Source organism: Pinus tabuliformis, chromosome 2_1 (assembly GCF_031772625.1).
Source record: "Pinus tabuliformis cultivar Carrire ecotype Pingquan chromosome 2_1, CPIR1, whole genome shotgun sequence".
In the NCBI taxonomy this organism is placed as follows: domain Eukaryota; kingdom Viridiplantae; phylum Streptophyta; class Pinopsida; order Pinales; family Pinaceae; genus Pinus; species Pinus tabuliformis.
Window position 1 is genome coordinate 837,048,458 of NC_142299.1, and position 7,525 is coordinate 837,055,982.

Here is a 7,525-nt window from a genome sequence, read left to right on the forward strand (position 1 = left end):
CTGATGACAAGGAACCTTACCTCAGTTATTGATTCGACAAAATCAACATTGCACAATCGATTTTCCATGACATATTTGGGACTGTTGCACTACTTTCTCGGTCTTGAAGTTTCTCAGTATACTTCAGGGATCAAGATGGCACAGTCTAAGTATGCATCATATCTACTTTTCTGCTTTCAGATGTTAGAATCCATGCTAGCAGCATCTCCCTTTCTTTCTAGGATCAGATTTGAGGATGCGTGTAATACACCTTTGGTGGACAGTACACTGTATCGATAATTGGTTGGGAGTTTGTTGTCTCTTACTCACACCTGACCTGATATATCTTTTGCAGTAGGAGTTTGTTCCATATATATGCAGGAGCCCCATGAGCTTCACTAGAAATATGAAAAGAGAATCCTTAGATATGTGAAAGGTACTTCCAGTTTTGGTATCTTTTATGTTGTAGATTGCCCACTTTCACAGATTGGGTACATAGATTCTGACTGGGCTGGCGATGGTACAGACCGCAAGTCCACATTTGGTTATGTTTTCAGCTTTGGTTCAAGGCCTTTTATTGGTATAGAAAGAAGAAATCCATAATTTCTTTATCTACAGCCAAAGCAGAGTACAGAGGTGTAGTGAATGCAACTACACAGGTTGTTTGGTTGTAGGGGCTTCTCTCCGAGTTTAGTATTCAGTATTCACTTCTGATTGTCATATTTTGTGACAATCAGGGGTCCATTCAGATATCAATTGATCCAGTTCAAAGGCATAGGACCAAGCACATCGAGATTCACATGCATTACATCCGCGAGTTGATCCGTGATCGAGTCATATCACTGCAATACTACCCCACTGAGCAACAGGTTGCAGACATCTTCACCAAGTCTTTCACTGAAAAGAAATTTTCAGAATTAAGAACTATGCTTGGAGTGGTGGAGACAGCTGAGTAGGCCCTTCTAGCCACTTAGCCCTTTTTTCCTATTTTTTTTTTTTTCGGGGGGGGGTTCCCACGAGGTTTTCCCTCTTTCTTCATTTTATAAGGATCTTTTATTTATTGTACCTGATAACCTAACATGCATCTTGGCCAAGACTCAGCTTAGATAAGTGAGTTAGGATGAAGGGGGGTGTTGGAATATAATCCTAACATCTACATTTATTTTTTAGCCTAAGTATCCTTGACTTAGCCACATGCACTAAAAATCATGTTCACACTTGGTTTTTGGTAAACTAGCTCGGTGGACCAACTTTCCCTTGTTTTTTGCCTTTAAAGGCTTAATATTATGGAAATATTGGTCCAACTAGTTTCCTAAACCATTTAGACATCTAAGTGCATGTTTACACCTAACCACACTTCAACCACTTGATTTATTTGAGGATTGGTGCCCCACATGAAGATTCCCCCTTAAATCAAGGGATTTGGTCCCTCGGACCATTTTAGCATGTTTTAAAGTTGACTTCCTTGGGAAATGCACCCCTCCTCATTCTTTCGTCGTGGCTAATAGTTGGCTTAGGTTGCCTTGAGTCATTGTTGCTATTTTAGGCCTCCTTTTAACTTTTCTTAGCCTTTTCTAGTTTTTTACTAGTTTTTTTCCTAGTTTTCTAGTTTCGGCAATTTCTATATAACCACCTCCCTTTGGGATTAGAGGTTTGGTTGCTCATGACTTACTATTGTTTATTAATTTAATACATTGATTTTATGCAAAAAATTATTTCTCTCCTCTCTTGAATGTCAGCAAATTACTTGTGTTTAATTTAACTAGAATTCTAGATCTATCAGAGTTTTTGCAGGAATTCTACAATTTGCAGCCACTTAGATTTGGCTCACATGCAATCTGAAGATTAAAGGGATAATAGCTTCATTGAGCACATTCAACACATCTGCCAACAGTTCCATGATATATTGGACAGATTTAATGCTAAGTACAAGAAACGCCATGATTAGAATCGAGTGTTGCACAAGTTCTAGGTGGGCGACAAAGTTTGGCTACATTTGCAGAAGGAGAGCCTTGTTGGACCCCACCACAAGCTTTTCCCACTCTGATATGGGCCATACACCATCACCAAAGCCATCAGTGATGATTCCTTTGATCTCAACATCCCACCATTCCTTGTTCTACACCCAGTGTTTAATGTAGATCACCTTCGTGCATACTTTCCACCATTGTTGGACACATATGACATTGTAGAACATCTCACACCAACATAGCTCAACCCTAACTACATGGAATAGGCCACACCTGATCATATCATGGGCACACAGATCAAAAATTCTCGGCAACAGACGATACATCTATATCAGGTTGTCAAAGTAGGCCAACTCCTTCACCAAGGGAAATGGCTCACCAGGGACCAAGTTCAATAGAAGTTTCTTCATCTCAATGAGGAACTCAATGCAATGGGGACCATTCCTTCTTAAGGGGGAGGATTGATCCAGGTGCATATTGGTGGCCACCTACCTATTCCACTTGGACTCTCACCATTGTTTCTTTCAATTTTTCAGTTTCCTTAATTGTAGCATAGTTTACTATTTTTGGCAGTCTTTCGGGTCGTGAACTTTTGGAGCCATTTTGACACCCTAAATGATGTATTTTTGGCAAAATTCAATCAGTTATTTATAAGGAAATCATGTTGGTATTTGTATTCCTCAGAGAGATATTTCCAACGAGGTATCAAACTTGTCAAACTGAGATAATATGACCAACTTACGACCCCGAGAAGTTGGCTGCCCAACTAACCCCAATGGGGCCCATAAACTCTTGGTGTTACATCTCCTTGGGTTAGGGTTTTGGTTGTTTAGGGTTTTATCTTATTGTTCAATAATAAAAAGGTCCTTTAGCCTCATTGTAACTCAGTTGAGAATCATGTAGCTGCCACATCTCTTCTCAGAGATAAGCTGCCATTGCCCGACTCCCGAGCTATCTTATTTTCATTATGTTTTTAAGCATAGTTCAGTATTTTTATATTAATGAAACGAAGTGTTTTTATGCTACATCTCTATGTTTATGATTATATCTATAAGTTGTAGCATTCTTGTTTAAGTTCGGATCAGTGGTATCAGAGTGGTCTGTGCTTTCTTTGTTTTTCTTTGAATGTCCCTAACGAGGTCAGGGTATAAGGAGTTAGGGCTTGATCTAGTTGAACCATTACAGGATAAACCTCATAAAACTCGACGACTTCCCATGGCGGAAGAAAAGAAAGACGAGGGGGCAGGAGATCCTTTCAAAAAATTTCTTGAGGAATCCTTCAAGCAACAGAGAGACACAATGATGGATAACTTTGCCCAGATCCTTCAACGGCTACCCACAGGCCACGCATCTTCATCCAATAGCCACTCTGGAGTTGCTACTCCTTTTAAGGTACAAGTTAACTTTGATATTCCCATGTTTGAAGGCTTGATAGATGTAGACACCATAGATAAATGGTTAAATCTATTGGACGGATATTTTTCAGTTCACTACTTTTCCAATCGGGAAAAGATTACTTTTGCACGTCTCAAAGCCTCCCCACATGTCAAGCACTGGTTGGAAACCTACTGTGAACAAAAGGACAAGAGTGAACCCTCGTTGTTTTCAGCCACAGCCACTTGAAATTCTTTCCGAGACACCATCAAGCAACAGTATTACCCTATTGGGAGCTATGAAGATAAATACATAAAGTGAACCATGCTACGGCAAGGAAGGGACCAAGATATGCCAGAGTTCACAAATACTTTCCATACCCTTCGCACGAAGTTGGGTATCAAGGATACTAAGTGGAATTTGGTGCTCAAGTACCATGGTTGTCCACACAAGTACATGTAGGATGAGATTCAGTTCCTACACATCTCCTCGCTTGGCACGGTGTATCGGTACACTGTAACAATTTAGCAGAAGTTTAAACATAAGAAATAGACCTTTGGATCTATGAATCCAAAGCAAGGAAAAGGCACCCCCAAACCACATAAAAAAGGACCAAGCCAAGGTGGGGCTACCTAGGATAGCTTGTCGAAGCCGCAAACAAAGAACAACATCATGAAGATGAAGAAGGACATGGGAAGATGGTGTGAGTTCCTGTTGTAGCGGCTAAAACCACCCTCCAAAATTTTGCCTTAACTTCATTTCGGAGCCTCCATACCAACCTTTCACAGTAGCATGTCTTGCTTTGTCAAGTACACAAGCTTCAGTGATTTTCGTGCAAAATCACAGCATGTCCATCAAATCTTGTTGCACCCCCTCAAAGCATGTCTAGCTACAAGTTGGGAAGCTCCCTCAAGAAATTTCACAATTCTAGAGGGAAACCTGCCTTCCCTCCATAAATCGCACAATTATGTCTCATAGCCTGCTGGGCTCCAAAATTGCACAAATATGTCAATCAAGATTCACTAATAAAATTGTGCATTTCCTCCCAACATGACTGCTCAGCCCAGGAATTGCGCAATCCTAGGCAACAGTCAGCCTCTCTGCCTAGAAATTGTGCAAAACTTCTGGGCATTCGGCCCATCTCCCTCCCATAAATGTGCATTTTTTCCTCCCAGCTAAGCAGACTGTTACATGTTCAGTTGAGTTGACTGGTTCCACCCGGGACCAAGAAAACTTGACTTGCATGCATGGGATGCTTTTTCCTAGAATAGAAAAAGCAACATGCAAAAAGAATCCCTAGATTTTAGGGAGTTATTTTTAGCAGCTTGAGGTTACATGCAAAGATCGTTTTATAATCTTTCCTCCAAGTGTCACTTTTTCCTAGATTTGTGGCATGTGCATCATGAGCCTCAAACTTATTTATTAGACACTTCAGAGCTCACTCATTCACATCGATCTTGGAGCTTTGACATCCCACAGCACATCCAAGACTCTTTGACACATCCAGCTCAGCTATTCATGGGTAAGTGGTCTTAACTTGTCTTTTGCAGGATTTTTGTCGCTTTTTGTGTTTTCTCTTGTGTGAGTGTTGTTTTATGCATTTATATGAACACTTGCTGTCATTTACATGCATACTAGCTTGTGCTAGCACCATTTTAGTTTTCGTTAGCATCTCATTGATGTCACATGCATGAAACTGTTTTGCACGAACGGTCGCTGATTCGATGACTTGCTTCACCCACATGCATGTTGTTCCATTTTTTGAATCTTTCATTCACTGTTTGCATGCACGATAATTTACTCCTACTAACACTCAGTATCGCCATGCATTTACCATCACATTTTCTTTCAATTGTCCATCGACAGGTCTAGGCAGCCTTGGCCCGGACTCTACCTCACCAAGACAGCGTTGCGCAATCCTGAGAAGGAAGGCTTTTTCTTCCCCTCAGGAAATGTGCATTTATGCTTAGTAACTATCCTCCAGTCTTGCATTGCACAATTCTAAGGGACAGTGATTGTTGACCAAAAAATTGCACAACACAGTCACTAGGCCTACAACCACTGCCAATTGAAATTACACATTGTGCAATTCCAACAGCCATCAGGCCAGCCTGGATTGCACATTGCACAAATCCAGTAGTTAGTTAGCCTCCCCAGACAACCCAGACTTCCTTTTGCATAGTTCTGGCAGGAATTTGGCCAGCCTCCCAGAAGAAATTGCACAATCTTTGCCAGTCAATTCCTAGGTATGTTGCATGTCATTCCTCAAGTTTTCTTTAGTTTTTGCTGACAGATTTCTTTCCATGCATGTCGCTTTGTTTCCAGATCTAGCAAGTGTTCGCCTACCTCTTAGCATTTCATGATCAATGGCCTCCAAGAGAGCAGGATCAAAGCAATCTGACGGAAGTGCAACTAGAGCAACAGTTGAGCGAGTGTCCGCAAGTCTACCATTCTATGAAGACACCAAGTTGATTGTAGACAAGGACATCAAGTTGAAATGGAAAGAGGTCAATGATGCATTTGCAGGCACATTTTGGGAAGACCACGAAGACCTCCAAGTCTATGTGAACATCCACAAGTCCAGCTTGTATCGGATTGCATGTAGGTATCTCGTGCTCCCATGCATGGACATGATACATTGGATCATCTAGCACACTAATCCTGAGACGATGACTTTGAGCAATGTAAGTGGGATAGAGATTGTTACCTTTAGGGCACAGGATTATGATGAGATGTATCAAATGTCAGAGCCCGTGATCATCATGGAGACACCCTTCAGCTTACCCAGCAGCAATGCCAGCTTCAGATACATTTTGAATAATTGGGTGAAGGAGTCGGCTAAATTCATGATGACACCCAACCAGGTCTACAAGATGAAGATACTATGGAAGGCGTATCAATACTTGGTCATCTTTTCATGTCGACTATATGGCCAAGAAAGCACGGAAACCTTCCCAAAAAGTTGGGTGATCACGTTGGACCAACTGGCCAGAGAAGGAAAAGCATGTAACTGGTCCGGCATGTTGGCTCATCAGCTGAAGGAACAGGTAACAAGGGCTCAATAGTTGCCCAAAGGTATGCAAGAAGAAATCTACATGTCTGCCTACATCTTAGATGAAATATGTTCCCAACAGTTGTTCCCGGGCTTGAAGTGGGCATGGACACCAGCGAAGACTACTGTGAACACTTATTGTAAGATGTTTTCTGAATGCAGCTTCAGGGGATTTATCACACAGTTGTCTAATCATTTTGTCACCCCAATTTACAAGATGATATTTGAATAGCATCCACCTTACATGTCGAAGGCAGCAAAGGAGGCATTGATTGACATAGCTGATTGGTATGCCTCACCGTTCCACACCTTCATACAAATGTATAGCGTGGAGAAGCCTCTGCATGTTCTACCGAATTTTTCCTTCGACAAACTCATTATGTAGGAAGTATCATATCACATCTCGGTAGGATTGACAGCTAGGCTACACCGGAAGGAGAAGGAACCTTGGCTCGCTCTTCCGTTGCGGATTGGATTATACAAGATACAGAGTTTCAAGCATACGGATGTCGAAGTAGAGTAAAGGAAGAAGTATCAATTTGACCTCCGAAGTTGCAATCCATATGACCCACATTGTCTTGTGAATGATCATTGCACGAGAGTACAGTTCAACTGAATCCACGGGGCATGTCATTGGGCAAAGGATGACCCATGGAGATATTTTTACAACTCCTCTAGACTCAATGAACTGGTCAAGCTCGTTGTGGAATGGATAGCAAAGAAACGTGAAGTAGCATCTAGGAGAGCACCAGAAGCAGTAACAATAGCAGAGGTAAACATACTAGCGTGTGACAAGGGCAAGAGGAAGATTTTCAATCGCATGGAGGAAGAGAAAAGTTGCAAGTTTCGAGCAGATCCACTTATGGAGAAAGGAGCTATGGCTATAGAGGAAAAGAGGCAACAATGTGACAAGCAAAGCGCGTAAAGGTAGAGACAGAAATGGGGAATGGCGGAAACAGATAAGGATTTGTATGAGTTGAAGGAGCAAATCCGAAAGGAACAGGAGTTGCGCAGACAAGAGAAGAAATTGCAGTACGAATAGGTACAGTAGGGGGCACAACTTGTTCAAACAGATGAAATTGTGCCCGTATAGTTAGTGAACTCATCAGAACAGTTGGCATCAAGCAGATCAGGTGAACCGTCTCTGGAG